This window comes from Crocodylus siamensis, chromosome 11 (assembly GCF_052110815.1).
Source record: "Crocodylus siamensis isolate JL-2025a chromosome 11, ASM5211081v1, whole genome shotgun sequence".
Taxonomy (NCBI): Eukaryota; Metazoa; Chordata; order Crocodylia; family Crocodylidae; genus Crocodylus; species Crocodylus siamensis.
Window position 1 is genome coordinate 21,472,902 of NC_143405.1, and position 16,904 is coordinate 21,489,805.

The following is a 16,904-nucleotide window of genomic DNA, read 5'->3' on the forward strand; positions in this document are numbered from 1 at the left end:
ATTCAGTTCGGAGGAGATTTGGCGGTTCGGTGGCCGAATCTCCAAATCCAAATCAAATCAGGGGACCAATTTAAAGGAGACCTTTGATGATTCGGGCAATCCCCGGTGGCTGCAGCTCTGAGCTGGTAAGTATTAGGGACGGAGGAGGGAGGGCTGGGGGAGGGGACTATGGGGGGGACCCCTGTCAGCCTCCCCGCCCACTCCCTCAGCCCCCCCCCGGCCCCCACCCATGCCCCCAGTCCCCACATGGCTGTCCCTGCCCGCCCCAGCTCCCCGTACTTAAAAAAAAAAGTGCCGATGCTCAGCAATCCCTGCTGCCCCATGGAAAGGCTCTGCCATGAGCCTCCAACCCTCCCCTGTTCCCCCAAACCCCCCCCATGATTGACCCACCTGCCAAGGCTCTGGCCCTTTACTAGCTGCTTCATATAGGCCTAGCAGCTAACATCACATCCCAACATCTTGGACTCCTCATCCTGAAAAACCAGGCATCCTTTAACAGCTGGGTCAACTGTACCTTCAGCACAAGTCCAGAGCAAGGCTTGAACTCATGTCTCCACAGAGCCACAGCAAGAGTGCTTAACCACTCTGCCACTGCACCCTTCAAGGTACAACAAAACAAGGTTAGAAACATCATGAAGCAGTCTTATGACCAAATATAATTAAACATGAATTATTCACCTATTTAGCTCTAAAGAGCAATAAAAACACCCACATATAAGTAATAAATACATCCATGCAAAAAGCTTTAGGCACCAAAGTTAATTAAACTACAATAACAGAAACAGTAACCCCCTGGCAACTCGAAGTCCTCCTATGCAGGCAACACAAACCCAGCCTGCCACCCCCTCCAACAGGTAATGCTAGCTTACCTGTACAGAAAATCAAAGTAACAAAAAAAACAAACCCTTTTGCCATCCCCTGAGAATGTTCTCCTCGCCTTTCCACAACTACCCCCATCAGGTAATCATTAACATTTATGCTCAACCTTGACTTGTACAGTCATAAACTGAAAGAATAATAATGGTGATAGCCCTGCCTTGTATTCAGTTTCTGGCACAAATCAACCACCTGTGCTGGTCTTTCAATATGTGACTATACCTGTGGTGGTCCCTCAGACTACCTGCGGGCCTAAAGTTGGATATATGCTCAAGCACTTTGCTGGGTCTGGACAGGGACCTGTGTGCTGGACTGAGCCCTCTCAGAGGATTGATTTCCATTTCTTGCTCATGGAAAATACATCTATAGATAAAAATTATAGAAACAACCAGGGACAGCAATTGGAATACTGTCCATTAAAGTCTTGCTCCTTCAGTGCTCTCAGAAGGAAGCATGAAACATCCCTACTGGTAAAAGGCAACATTTATTCTCTGGGTCTTGGTGGATATGGGCTCCTGTGGTCCTGCTAGTGCAGTGATCAGAGGACCACAGAAATCAGATCATCTCATCCACCTTTCATAAGCCAAGGAAGGCTGGTTCTTTGCTAGATGGACACTAGTGCATCATCCAAATGACTCTGAAACCCAACAAGCCATGGGGGTGATTCCCTTTGGTTTGGGGAGATGATCAACAGCCAGAGAGACCATGCTAGTAACAGGAAAGTTTTTCTACGTCTCAGTCTTTCCTTAATATCCACCCTTTCCTCCCACCTGCACACTGACAATTCTCTGCCCTCATTGCTGGTACTGGCATGCAGTCCAAGCCTCGTTGCCATCTCCTAAGCAGCCCATGCACTCCAAAGCTTGACTACTGTCAATGGGCAAAAGGAATAGGTATCACCTAACTAGTGTATGACCTACAGCTGATGCTTCAGAAGGCTTAACACACTCCTAGTGTGCTTGTGCACAGGAGCAACAAGACAAGCTGGCATACCCAGTGCCAGTGTCTCCCAGTCCTTAACTCTCCCTAGCAAACTGCTGGGGAGTGGGGGGGGATGTAAGCAGCTTAGAAGAGAGAGTGCCATGAACTTCACAGGGGCTGGTATTTGAAGTACTTTTTCTCTAAAGCTGAGCAGGTCCCTGTCCTTCCTGCCCCCTGCCCAGAGGGAGCACATCTTCTGCCAAGGACACCACAGGACTCAGGCAGGAAGCCAGCTATTTCCATTGTCTCATGACATGAGAGGCTATTTCTGGCCATGGGTCAACATCAGGGATATGATTCAAGCACTAAGGGAGAGAGTTACAGGCTCCAAAGCACAGAAAGTTGTGAGGAGGGATAACAGAGGATGCAGGAAAGGGACAGCTGGGTGGGGAGAAAGAGCTTATTTTCTGAGATTCCCATGTAGCTGGAAATGGCAGCAAGCTTCAAGGAAAGTGGGAGGTAGACCTGGACCTGAAGGCCCACCAAGGACTCCTGGAGTCAATGGGACTCATTTTCCTTCTGCACTTGCGAACCTCATGACCAGAAATTGGGAAGTACAGGACAGGGAACTAGGCCCTGCAGTGAGAGCTGGGCAGAAAGATCTCACAAGCCCCAAGCTGCAACACCACCATGCCCCAGCACTCCCATGCAAGGAACAGCAGCTGGAGGTAGTGACCTAGCTCCACTCCTCTTTCCATGTTTGCAGCACAATGCTAAGCTCCCCAACAGAGCCAGTTTGCTTGCCTACCTGCCCTGAGCCTTCCCCACATAGCTGTGGTTCTGCTGTCACAGGATTACCATATCCAAGAAGGGGTGAGGCAGCCCTGACCTGAAACTGTAGGTGCCAGCTTAGAGGTGGCCCAAGATGTGTGCTTTGGAACCTCACAAAGGGTTTCAGTGAAACACATGGATCTTATCAGCTGGTAACAATAGGAGTCTTATCCCCAGAGGCTGAATCCTGTTTGATCCCTAAGCATTGAGCCACCTCTCAAGTATGCAAAACCAAAAGGCACCTCCTTAGGTGCCCCAGGTACCAGGTACACCTCCAACAGTGCCTAGTGTATGGAGTACTTCCCAGTTGTTCCCTTCCTTGGAGAGGAGTAAAGGCAGTTTTGGTGGATGTCAGATTTGTACTCCATAGCACTCACGACCTCACTGCTGGGCTGGCTCCAGTTTGCTCTCTGGTTGCTGGTACCACAAGGCTGGACACTTCTCCGTTTAGCACAGCAACGTGGAACAACAACAAGGCATACAGAGATGGCTCTAAGTGCAGAGCAGCTCTCCCCAGGGAAACACTGATTGCTCAAGGTCTTCCAGGAAGCTGGTGGCAAAGCAAGAACTGAACATGGATCTCCCACAGCCCAGGCTATGTTTCAACCACAGCCTTCCACCCTAAGGCTGTACCATACATCTTCATTTGTTAAAGAGCACTTAGGAACACAAGCTTGGAGGGGGCCTTGACTTTCTCTGAAGCGGGCCTTGACTTCCTTGGCCATCCCCTGCATTCACAGGCAATTGTTTACCAAGGAATCCCCAACATTATTCCTTCAAACACTTACACACAACAAGGCACAAAAGCCAGGAATGCCTTATGAGATGTCAAGCAGGGAAAACAGGACACTGCCCATGGCCACCACTGTAACAAAGGGCAGCAGCTGGCTAATATCAAAAGGTCCTAAAAAAGGCAGTCCTATCAATCTGACCTAGGTGCAAAATTCCTTCTAGATCCCAAATTCGGTGATCAAGCTACCTCTATATGCCACTTGAAGAATGGCAAAAACATGGCTTCACGTCACACACAACAAACTGCTGAGCCAGAATTTCCAGTCCATCCTGCCTTACCAACTCTCCTACAAATGCATTCAGTTCTGTCTTAAAGTCATTCATATTCTTTTTCCCCACTACTTGGCTCAGGACACTACTCTAAAACTTCACTCCTCTGATTGTTATAACCTGCCTCTAATTCCTAATTCCAATCTATGTTTGTCCAAAGCCAGTTTGTAGCCACATGACTTTATGCCAGTGTTATTTTTCAACCAAAAGGACCCTTTTCTTTCCTTAACACATGCAGAGTAGTGATCATATCCCCCTTTAAACTGTTTTATTAAACTAAACAGGCCCGAGCTTCCCGGTCCCTTAACTAACTTATTGGCCCATCTCTGAACCGGTTCCAGTTGAAGTTAATCTTTTTAAACAATGCTGGCCAGAATTGCACAAAGTATTTTAAATGGGGCCTTATCAGTGCCTTGTACATTGGCCCTAATACCTTTGTGTCTTTACTACCCATACTCTGCCTACCATACCCAAGGACTGTTAGCCTGTTACAACAGAATCAGATCACAGAAGGTTTAGTTTGGTTGCAAGCCTCAACCCAGTATCCTTCTGCTGCATAAGAACTAGTCATTGCTGTAGAAGCTCCTAGCACCGATTAGGTCCAATACCCCCTTGACTTCAATAGGAATGGCAACACAGATGGGCTTAAAGGGTTGAAGCCAAACTGTTGTGAAGTTAAGATGTTCTTTTTATGCAAGTGAAATGAGATAGCTGAAATTATGGCAGCAGGATTGTTTCCAAAGCAGAAGGTGATGCAGACTTCCACATGTTGGCCTCTGGAACAAAGCTTGCAATGGTGCAAAGTTTGCCTGATGCAACACTGCTTGCGGCTCAGCCTGCTAGGATCCTTCTGCCATGCTGCCTGCAGGTAACAAGCAGAGCCATCTTAGTTTCATAGTTTCATAGTGTGTAGGGTCAGAAGGGACCTGAGCAGATCATCTAGTCCGACCCCCTGCCATGGCAGGAAAGAGTACTGGGGTCAAACGACCCCAGCAAGATGTTCATCTAACCTCCTCTTAAACACCCCCAGGGTAGGAGCCTGCACCACTTCTCCTGGAAGCTGGTTCCAGACCCTAGCCTCCCTGACCGTGAAGTAGCGCCTCCTGATATCTAACCTAAGCCTACCCTCTGCCAGCTTGTGACCGTTATTCCTGGTCACTCCTGGCAGTGCTCGGGGAAACAGTGACTTCCCCAATGCCTGCTGATCCCCCCTGACTAGTTTATAACAGGCCACAAGATCCCCCCTCAGCCTTCTCTTTTGGAGGCTGAACAGGTTCAGGTCCCGTAGCCTTTCCTCATACGGCCTGCCCTGCTGTCCCCTGATCATGCGGGTGGCCTCCTCTGGACCCTCTCCATGCTGTCGACATCCCTCTTGAAGTGCAGCGCCCAGAATTGGATGCAGTACTCCAGCTGCGGCCTGACCGGTGCCACATAGAGGGGGAGGATCACTTCCTTGGACCTGCTCAAGATGCATCTGTGGATGCATGCCAAGGTGTGGTTGGCCTTCCTTACTGCCTCTCCACACTGCCGGCCCATATTCATCTTGGAGTCAATGATGACTCCCAGATCCCTTTCCGCCTCCGTGCTGATAAGAGGGGAGTTCCCCAACCTGTAGGTATGGTGCCGGTTGTTCCTCCCGAGGTGCTTCACCTTGCACTTGTCTGTGTTGAAGCCCATCCTATTCTCGTCCACCCACCCTTGTAACCTGCCTAGGTCTGATTGTAGCCTGTTGCATCCTTCCAATGTGCCCACATCCCCCCACATCTTAGTGTCATCAGCAAATTTGAACAGGGTGCTTTTTACCCCCTCGTCCAAGTCACTGATGAAGATGTTGAACAGTGCGGGCCCGAGGACCGAGCCCTGCGGGACCCCACTGCCCACGTCCTTCCAGGTTGAGAAGGACCCATCCACTACCACCCTCTGGGTGCGGCCCTCCAGCCAGTTGGCGACCCATTTGACTGTGTGGGTGTCTACACCACAGCCCCCCAGTTTCTTAATGAGAACGGAGTGAGAGACAGTGTCAAAGGCCTTCCGGAAGTGCAGGAAGATTATATCCACTGCTACCCCTGCATCTAATGATCTGATCGTAAAAGGCCACCAGGTTGGTCTGACAGGACCTGCCACTGATGAACCCATGTTGGTTGCCCCTAAGCATGCAGTCCCCTGCTGGCCCCTCCTGGATGTGTGCCAGCATAATTTTTTCGAACAGCTTGCCTAGGATCGAGGTGAGACTAACCGGCCTATAGTTTCCCGGGTCCTCCTTCCTGCCTTTTTTGAAGATGGGGACCACGCTGGCCCTCTTCCAGTCCTCCGGTACCTCACCAGAGCACCACGAGTGCTCGTAAAGCCGTGCCAGGGGACTTGCAATGACCCCGGCCAGTTCCTTTAGAACTCTAGGGTGGAGATCAGCCGGGCCGGCTGACTTGAATACGTCCAACCCCTCCAGAAGCTCCCTAACTAAATCCTCGCTAACCCGTAGCCCAGGTGTGCCTCCCCCAGGGCCCGAGGGGGGCCCAGCAGGGAGGTGGCTGTTCTGGTCCCTACTTAGGAAGACGGAGGCAAAGAAATCGTTAAACATGTTAGCTTTGCCGTCTGGTGTGACGACCAAGTTACCCATGTCGTCCTGCAAGGGTCCCACATTACCCGGGACCTTCTTTTTACCCCCTACGTATTTAAAAAAAGACTTCTTATTGTCCTTAATCTGGGAAGCTAGTCCCAGTTCCATCTCTGCCTTTTTGCATCTTGCATCACTGACTTTTTGAGCAAGCTGGTTTGGAAGGATACCACCTGCTGTGCCTGCACCATACACAGAGCAAGTGTACATAATACAGAAAGGAAACAGGCTTTGGCCACAGGCATGCTCCAGGAGCCAGGGGTTTTGGTCCAAGGAGGCCTGGACCAAAGGGAATGAGACCCTGGGGGTGAAAGCACAGAAGATGGTCCTCTCAAATGCTTCACTTCCACAATACATTATCCTGAAGGATCCCCAAGGGGATCCTTGTAGGGGTGAAAATTACACGGGCCTGAAAGGTCACCTGAGTATTGCAGTAGGAGTCTCATTCATTCCCACTGAGGATGGGAATACCACAAGGCCTCAGTGCAACTAGAAGCAATTCAATGTTGGCTGAGAAGCAGAGAGGGAAAGGGTCTTCAGACTTGCTGGCTCGGCAGGTGAGTAAAGGGGAAATCAGTAAAAAGCTGCAGGAACAAAAGCATCTCCTGTGTGATGTGTACAAAAGGTCTTAAACCCACAGCTCCCAAACCCCTGCGTTCTAAGAACTTGTCTATGGTTCCCCACCCTATTGTCAATAACTGGGCATTTGAAAGGCAACTCCTAACAACCCTACCAGCCATGGATCATCTCCCAGAGACCCTTCTGACTGCTCTTCAGGGCTTTGGAGAAAAGAAGCTGCCTGGAGGTGGCGCCTACCAGGCTGGCAGCCAAATCCCTGCTGAGTTGTGAGGTGGGAAGTGCCAGAGGGGATTGGGTTTGTTATTTTTCCAAGCTGGATGGCAGTGGAATACATCTCCTAGAGAAGCACAAAGCAGCTCATGCAGGAGGGGCTGGTGAGGAAACAAGAAGTGCAAGAGATCAGCATTTCCAACTAGTCCATTACAATCAGCCAGGACACTGGGGGAGACCCAGGACCTCACAATACAGCATCACTGGCACTAAATGGCAGGCAGATTGCCAGTTGCTCTCAGCCAGTCTGTTTGTCACTGCTCAGTGCACAGTTTCCATCCTGCTCCACTGCCAGCCCTGCTTGGCCAATCCCTGCTTTGTCAGAGCCAATGGAGAAGGGTAATGCTGCCTCACTACAGGGGTCTATAATGTGGATAAGGAAGAGGAATAAATAGCAGCAACCTTCCCAACCCCTCCCCCACCACACACACACACATACCCCTCATCTCCCCCCAACCTCAGAATCATTGGATGTTCCTGCTAAAAATAATCAGCAATTGAAAAGTTAAAAACAAATGCTAAATTGCCCTTGTTACTCTCCAGAGAAAACACTCCCTGGAAATGGATCATGGATGATGGCTGCTAACTTCTTTGACCAAATACCTAAGCACCTGTCCAAAGGCCAGGCCAATTTGCACACAAGATCTAGTCTTTCAGGGCAGCCTTTCACCAAGTAAGTCCAGCAGCTTGGGAACAGTGCTCCTGCTCAGGGGAGCAGGATGGGAATCCACCCAGTGATAGATCTTCTCATTACTACTTTGAATTGCTGCCATTAGTCCCTTCCACTATGGGTGCCCTTGGGCACAGCTCTGCAGCTCCATTGCATTTAGACCCTTCTGTTCCTGCCGGACTTTGGTCCTTATAGTTACTGCTCCCGTGTCTGTCTGCAGCATTGGCACTATCCTGGGGTATGATCAGATTGGGATGCACACAGCTGTAATGCTGGGAACACATGCCAAGTTTTCAAATGCAAATATCCAAGCTGGACTCCAAAGTTGCACTTAAACTTTTTTAAATGGGTCTGACAGTTGAGTATGCTGAGTACCATACCAAACTGGAAACAGGAGCTGCTAGGGACAAAGAGGTCTTGAAGATCAGGACTCCCATGTAGTCACAGCCCTGCCAATTAGATGCCTAATGTTTCTGAAACACAAGCTTGGAATCTGCCCACCACTATGGGACCCATGCTGCCCCTAGCACTGCATTCCAGCCCTGCCCCCTGAAAGGGGCTACTTCTCCCTCAAACTCCTCCATCAACCAGCTGAAAACCCTCCCCCACCCTTGCAAACAGCCTAGGAGTAAACAGCTTGAGCCCAGAAGGGGCTTTTGCGAGTCCTCAGAGGTGCTCTGGTCTCCTCCCAACAGCCCCAGGGGAAGGTACTTGTGTTTAGAAATAACAGCTCCTCAGTGAATAGCACACAGATGGCTGTTTCCATTCAGCGATCCCTTGAATCAGTCCAGACAGTGTGCAGTCACTTTTTCCTAGTGCTCACTCAATCTCTCATCACCACAACCCCACACATACACAGAGTGGAAACCATTTCTGGCTCTCTGATCCACTCTCAATCTGACTCAAACCCAAGGTTCAAATTACAGGAGAGCTCAGGGGGAGGGTGTGTGCACATGTGGTGGGGAGGTGAGCCTAAAGAAATGAGAGCCCCTGATTTGAAAATCATAACCTTGGGAGGGGGTCTCTGCTTTTATTAGGACATAGTGATGGGCAGCCCAATTGTTTTTGCAGACCCTTCCCACCCACCCCCCTCCCTCCCCAAGAGTCAAAGTGTAATTTGAACCCTGCTCAAACCACATTATAGTGCACAGGATCATCCTTGCTCACAAGTCTGAGCACTTCAGACCCAGATGGCTCTCTGGAGCTGGACTCCTTGCATTGGTGATGTTCAGCATATAGGAACTGAATCCTAGCTCAGCACATCCTATTAAGAGCTAGCTCCTTTCTTCCTTCTCCTGCTTGGAGACAACAAGCAGATGCTTTTCATGTACTACCCAGGCACTGTGGAGAGGAGCTTGTTTTTGTCTGCTGGTGCCATGGGAAGTATTTCCTGTGGGGCATCTCAGCCTGGCTTGTCTTTGCAAGTATGAGGTATCACAGTGCTGGGCTCCAGTCAAAGCACTGCCTTGCACTGTCAGTCCACTTGAAAAATAGCTGGGTCTTTTTGGAAGACCGTGTTAGCCAGTAACCGACACAGAGAGCTAAGTGAGGATTTCTGGGTTCTAGTCCTGCTGCACTGCCACTGATGCACTGCATGAAGTCATGTCACCCCCTTGTGCCTCAGCTGCCCCAGCAGTAAAATGGAGATAGCCCTACCCATTTTGCAGAGGAGCTGGGAGTCATTGCTCATTTCCAATTCAAGAGTGCATCAAAGTTCTTGGATGAATGAGTCTGCAGAAGTGCAAAATATTTTTTTTATTAGCAATAATAGTGCACAGCATAGAAGCATAGAAAATTAGGGTTGTAAGGGACCTCAGGAGATCAAGTCTAAAGCCCTGCTCAAAGCAGGACCATCCTCAACTAGATCATCCCAGCCAAGGCTTTGTGTAGCTGGGTCTTAAAAACCTCCAAGGGTGGAGAGTCCACAACCTCTCTGAGTAACCTGTTCCAGTGTTTTACTACCTCCCTAGTGAGAAAATTCTGTCATCTGTCACAGCAGGGACCCAATGGTAACTGGGGCATTGCAGCAGCACTATGCTACAAATAATTCCTCACCCAGCCCCTGCTGAAATTAATGGGAGCTGTGAAGCTCAGCAACTCTTTGAATCATGTGCTTGATCCTGGTGCCCAGGTCCAATGGACAGCTCTGGAGTCCGAAATCCTCTGCTCATGGAGCAGGTACAGCACACATCCATAGCTGAGCTGGGGCCAGCCTAAAGCTGGATGACAAAGATGTTGTGGAGGGGTGTCATCATCACTAGGCTTGCAACCTCCAGGGGCCAGCTAAGCCCTGACTTTACTTAGCCTGTCAGCACCAGATACACATGTGGCTTGAGGATGGGACTTAGCAAGGGGTTCATCTCAATCCTCAAAGATGTACCTGGGGATTCCCTTGTCACTGTAATGAGCTCTCTATGGGCTCTGAGCTAAGTCTGCCTCCAAACTCTTTGTACTGTACACATCTTCCCTTGGTACCCAAGTCCCCTTTTTAACAGAGGTCTCCTTTGCCATTTGCCTCAAGAGGGCACAACAGCAGAAAATACTCAGACATGTCTAAAGCTAAGCAGAGCCCAGAGCTGTTACACATTTCACTGAACAACTGCAGAGACAATACTCAGGCACTCTGAAATGCAGCCACTTCTGGGCTGCTACGGGATAGTTTTTTAATAGCACACAGCAACACCAGGCAGTGGTTTATCCAATCCTCTTTCTCCAATCAGAGGTGGAATTTAGGGAGGTGGAATGTACTGACCACAGAGATCCAGCACGCATAAGGGATCAGCAGTACCACTGTGAATGCCATGTGGAGCACAGCACCTCCAGCAGGTCAGTGGCATTAACATGTGTCCTAGTACTCTGAGAAGACCCCTCCAGCCCCAATCTCACCCTGCTAGGCAACAAAAAACAAACAAAAAAATCACCATATGCAGGAATATGGTCCCACTGTGACCAGCCAGACACAAGAGAGACCTTCAGTGCCCCTTCATGCCATCTCCCACACAATGTCTGTCACTGGGTACCTCCCTCCTGCCCCATAATCTGAAGGATCAAAATCTGCTTGGCACTGCAGCAAGCCTTCCTCCCATCAGCAGCCCTGGCAGGACTGAAGCCAATGCCACTCACATGCCAAGCGCTGTGAAAAAAGGGCAGCACAGAGGGCTGAAGCCCGCAGCCTGTGCCTTCTCAGGGAGCCTCCTGCCACCTCCATGAAGCAGGTTAACTCCCAGAGAACCAGAGAGGAGCCATGCATTGTCCAGAGGCAGAGTTGCATCTATCCCACAGACTCTGCATGGGCACTCATGTTGGTCCTCAGACATCGCCTCAGCTCTCTGTGCAGGGCACTTGTGCTGACCCGCCCTGTGGAAAGGCCTTCAGACTCTGAGGGAGCACTAACGTGGCTGCTGCTCTGTGCCTGCACTGGCTTGCAAAGCTGCCGTCCTTCTTGTAATTCAGTCCATACACAATGAACCCAGGCTGCATCTCAAAGGGCACAGAGGTTTCTAGCAGATCCAACCCCCCAGGTCTCTAGGGAGCTCCCAAATTGGATGTTTATCTTGCTGGGATCCTATGACCCCAGCTGACTTCCTGCACTTTGGGCAGGGGGCTGGACTCGATGATCTTCGGAGGTACCTTACAGTCCTAATGTTTATGAAATTTATGAAGCCCTGAAACAAGCCCCCGGAGCCACTTGCTGATGCTGACAGAGCTGCTGTTGCTGAGCCTGGCTGAGCTCAGATCCACTTTTCTTTGTGGTTTAATCCATGCAGAGAAACCTTTTACACTGTCCCCCATTCAGCATGGCTGAGTCAGAGCATGGAGGAGGGAGGGAGTTATTCAGAGGGCCGTGTTTGGCTCAGGAGGGGGTGCTGGTCTTGCTCATAAGCAGAAGTACCCTGAGGTCCCCAACCAGCAGGGGCAGTCGAGGAGCAGGCAAGTCCAGCTCCAATTCATCTTTGACTTACAGCCAAACTAGAAATCAGAAAGTAACTCCTGCCCAGCCCACCCCCAACCAGCAAGATGGCTAGAGAGCTAAGCACCTCTGCCCCTGGTCTCCAAACATCCTTCAGGTAGCAGAAGAAGCAAGTCTCATTCTGATCCACAGCCTCACACCTTCTTGGACTGCTTGGCCAATCAAACTTCTCTAGGCTAGGAGTGTCAAACATATGACCCACAGGCTAGATATGGCCTGTACAGCCCTATGATCTGATGGAAGCCACCCTCTACATGCCATGGGTGGAGCTGGTCTGGCACAGGGACTGGAGCTGACACCACATGCAGAACAAGAGGTGGGTCAGGAACACACACTGCATGCAGCACAGGAGGCCAACACAGGGCACACACTGCAGGCAGCACCCTGCTGAACTGGCCCTGTGCGCTGGTTCCAGTGTGCACAGATGGCCTGAGACCCAAATCAAACTACCCCAGAAACAGCTTGAGGGCCAATGCAGCAGGGCACTGCATACAGCACACACCCTGCGCTGGCCCTGTGTTGCATGCAGAGCAAATCCTGGAGCACAGCCAGTGTGTGCAGCACACCGTGTGGGGCTGGACTGGCCATGTACCCTGCACACAGCACCAGGGGCCAGGCACAGGCTATGCCGCACAGGCCCTAGGTGCTGGCTCTAGTGCATAGTCCTGCTCTAGCCAGCAGACCAGCCCAGTGACCCTTATCTAACCCTGGCTCCAATTGTAAGGGAGCAGTTTCAAATATGCCCAAGTGTTCTGAAAGCCCACATCCCATGAGAATCCCAGCCACTGCACATCAGAAGCAACTAGCTGCAAGACAGGCTCCGATTCCCCCAGCCTAGAATAAAATGCAGCCTCTGCCCACCTTGTGGTAGTGCCCTCATTCAATCTCCAACCTGACACAAAGGCTCTGGGGTGCACTCAGGTTTGGTAACCTCTTTGAGCTCCCTGCTCTGGGCTGCACTCAGATTGCTCCTTCCTCTCAGTCTCCTTATAGTCAAGAGAAAGACCCTGCAACTTGGCTCTCCCAAGAATTCCCCAATCATAAACGTTTCCTGCAGGATGTTGGTGCTTTATCATGTCCACCAGCTAGCTACTACACAGAAGCAGTAAGAGGGAGAGGGAAAGGATGATCTGGCAGCAGTGGGAAGTTTGTGGTTAAAGCACTGGCTGAGGTTGTTGCCTTTGAATGTAAAAGGATGCCTCAGTCAAAAGGTGTTTGAGAAGCCCAAACATACCATCTGGTAGATTCTTACTGGCACTGGGGAAAAGGGATCCTGATTCTCAGGTGCCCCCAGCAGCAGGGGGAACAGAGGGATTTATTCTTTCCATGTCCAGACAAGGAGTCTCTGGGTGAGAAAAACATGCTCAGGGGACTCTTGGACCAATATCGCCTCTGTGTTGAATGCATGGCACCTAAGAGCCTGGAAAAACCATGGCCCCCCAGGCTGGGCTGGGCTGCAAACAGGGCTAAACCAGACAAGCACACACTAGAAGTAGGGCCCCACCCCCACTCTGCCATCTCTCCTCCCCCGTAGTAAAGAACCCATTTGACTGTGTGAAACTACAGGGAGTTTGTGTAGATGGGTGCAGAGCTGCCCTGCAAAATGAATCCTCTCACAAGTGCCTGGAAGCCCTTTTCTGGTGAGCTCCAGCTAAACAACAAGCTTCTTATAAAGCCCAGTGACATTTGCTGCCTCGTCAACCTCGATCGATGCTAGGAGTATATGGTGTTCTAATAAACAAGGCCAGCACCCTCCCTCCAGGGGCAAGACACTAGGCTTGCTTTAACCCCCAGTATCTCCCTCTCAGAACCTGTAGCTCAGCCAGCATCTGGGATCTTCCCAGCAGTGGTGCATAAGGGGCTCAAGTCACCAGCTCTTTCCAAAGTCCAGAATGATTTTCTCCCAATGCAGCAAGGACATGGTCCTCGAGGTAAACAGCACAATGACCATGGGAAATATTCCCTCTCTTCCCTGCCTGCTCTGGTTAATTCCCCAGATGGCACTTGATACCGTGGGAGCTGGTGCTGAACCAATACCTCAACATCAGGGATGGGGTTCACTTTTTGGGAGCCCTGCTCAAGGGCTCAGCCTGGGGCTCCTCCTCTTTACTGAACAGCTATGCATGCTACTAGAAGCCACAGCATCGATGTTTGCTAGTCAGTTCATGACTGATCAATGCTACAAGGGGCTCTGGCCAGCTCCAACTCCAGACAACTGCAGTTTGCGCTGCCCTAAACACTGCCCCACACTGCACGGTGCTTCAGGTGTCTGGCTACCGAAGGATCCATGTCACTCTTTTTAGACCTAGCTTTTCATGGACACTGCAGCCCTTATGATACTTTTCAAGGGGGTTTTAGCCTTCAGTTCTGAACACGTCTGTAGGTAGTAACATAGTTTCATAGTTGGAAGGGTCGGAAGGGACCTGAGCAGATCATCATGTCCAACCCCCTGCCATGGCAGGAAAGAGCACTGGGGTCAAATGACCCTGACCAGGTCTTCATCCAGCCTCCTTTTGAAGAACCCCCACAGTAGGAGCCAACACCACTTCTCTTGGGAAGTTGGTTCTGGATCCTAGCCACCCTGATAGTGAAGTAGTACTTCTTGATATCTAGCCTGAATCTACTCTCTGCTAGCTATAGAACATGCTATATTCTTCTATACTTACTGTCCTTAACTGCTGGGCATTGTTAAATGCTGCCACATTCCACTCCAGAGATGGTTAAAGTTTTGTCCCATACACTGTATATCTTCACTAAAAGAAATGAAATGGAATCCCAAGGTTTCCCCACATCTGATGTCAGGAGGAAAGAAGGCAGGCAGAATCATAACAAACAGTAATAGGAGCTTCTGAAATATCCCGAGAAAGTTGGGGTTTCTTAGGAGTTCAGGACACTTCTTTGCTGCTCACTAGCCAAGAATTGAAAACTGATCCAGAGCCTGAGTGCCTTGAAGAGCTGTTTGGCACTGGGATGCTAAGAACACACATTTTGCTGTTTAAGAAGGGACAGTCCTGGTGGAGGAACCTTCCATGGGGCATTTCCACAAGAGGAGTTTCATTGGTGAGTCCTTGAGTGTACGCCCATGGCCTTTACAGCAGAGATTCAACAGTACAGCTGCTCCTCTGACAGAGTTTACCACAACATAAGAACTCTCTAGTTTTGGATATTACAATGCACTGATATCAGAATAGGCAATGTCAACAATTCTGTCTTGCAATCTTATGGCCTCGACTACATAACAAAGTTGAAGAAGCAGAGGGCTGCCAGCTGAAGGAAAAAGGGTGAAAGGACAGGCTGGATGTCTGAACTCAACTATATGGCCAACTCTGGTCTTGTACTGAAGTTCTGATTTTATCATTCAAGGCATAATTTTTCCATGTACCTCAAGAGGCACTGCCAGTAAGTGCTGAGGAGACTTCAGGGCACAAGACTCCAAGCCCAGGAGATCAAGAAGTAGAGAGGATCCACACGTGGCATGATTAGTACCCATTTGATAGTAAAAGGCCAGCCCACTACAGTTTCCAGGAGTACTAACACTTTGTCAAGTACATACATCATAGCATCCAGCAGTCAATCTTTCTGATGCCCTGCAAGACCCTACATACCATCCTCCTATCCAAACCCAATGCCTGCCCACTCCTATATCCCATTTGTATTCTCTCCCCTCTTCATTTGGTTCAAACATGCTACTGAAACAGCTAGAGAGTACCTCCCAAGTGCCCTTTCTGTAGGGCGCAGCTGGCATAAAAGATTTACATCAGCTACTTTCCCTGCTTTCAGCTCCCCATTAGGGGTATATGTCAGGGTAGGCAAGTGACGGGAGGGATCAGAACTAGACTGCAATGCGCAATGGCTATTCTCTACTACCCATGACCCACAGGGGCGAAGGCAGGACAAGGAAACACACAGGTGGCTTCAGGGCACCAAAAGGACTCTCTGCTGAGTAAGGCCAGAAGTACAAGGTCAATCAGTATGCTGTAGCATTTTCTTGCCTTCCTCCGTCTTCCAGTTGTTGTGGTCTGAGAGGTCACTGGTCACAGTGGGAGGTGAAACACTGTACACTGAAGTGCAATGTTTAAGTTGAACAGGAGCTGACATGTTGAGCCAGCTGAGTGGGACTTCAGAGTCTTCTAAAGGTGCCATATGTCAACAATAAAACAGAGGCAAGTATCAGACTGCCAAGGGGCATTCCTAAACAAGGGTCAGTTGCCCAATTCCTGCAGGGAGCAGTGAAGCCAAGCAATAGCAATCAGCCAAAATCCTGTGTCCCTAGCCCTGACTCGCCAGCAAACACATCCATACACAGAGCTGCTGGCAGGCCCTCCCCTGCATTCCTCGTAGGTCACACTGGGTACTGTTGAATCTGTTGGGAGACAGTCTGTCTGTCCTGGACAAATGGCCACATGTTGTTATCAAGAGTCCCTGATTTAACAAATCAGTCAATCATTCTTAACCCCCTGGAAAATAAGAAGCAGGTTAGTTTGCTCCTTGTAGCTATCTGGACTATGCCCATCTCAATCTAACATGCTAAATTTGTGCCCGTTGGACAATGACCTGTCTCCCGAGTTCTCATTCTGAAGCCCAGGAGTCAGAAGTAACTATTTTATTATACTGGGAAACCTATGACAGGCTCAGAGAGGCAGTCACTAGCTGGTATGACAATAAGAAAGTGATTGTAGAATAAAAAAGAAAGAGTGAAATAAGAGGAGTATTAAAGAATCACGAGAAAGATAGGGAGAGAAGGCCAGAAGGGATATGAGCACAAAAGAGCTGGGAGGAAGAGCTGATTTGCTATGAACCAAAGAAGTCCAGGAGGAAAAGCAGCACTTCCATCTAAAGTGTCATCTGACATCTAATGCTTTGCTTTTCTGGTTGCAGACCATCTGTGGAATTACAGAGATAGACTGCCCAGCCAATGTATTCAGGAGGTCACAGGTTTACTGCCCTTCCTCGTCCTTCACCGAAGTCCTTCTCACAACTTTGGTTTCTTCTCCCCATATTGCAGCACTGAGACCAGGCCCTAAATATTACAGTGCTCACTCTCTAATCAGCCCTAGGTCTGGTCAACTGGAGCATATTGAGGATTTCCAACTGTTCTGACAGCCTTAATG

At 49.8% G+C, this 16,904-nt stretch overlaps 1 protein-coding gene across 2 annotated transcripts in view; it reads right to left on the reverse strand.

The window, feature by feature from the left end:
• Positions 1–16,904, reverse strand: part of TEX264 (testis expressed 264, ER-phagy receptor) — a 127,487-nt gene that overhangs the window by 106,906 nt on the left and 3,677 nt on the right. The gene's annotated exons all lie outside the window — the stretch shown is intronic.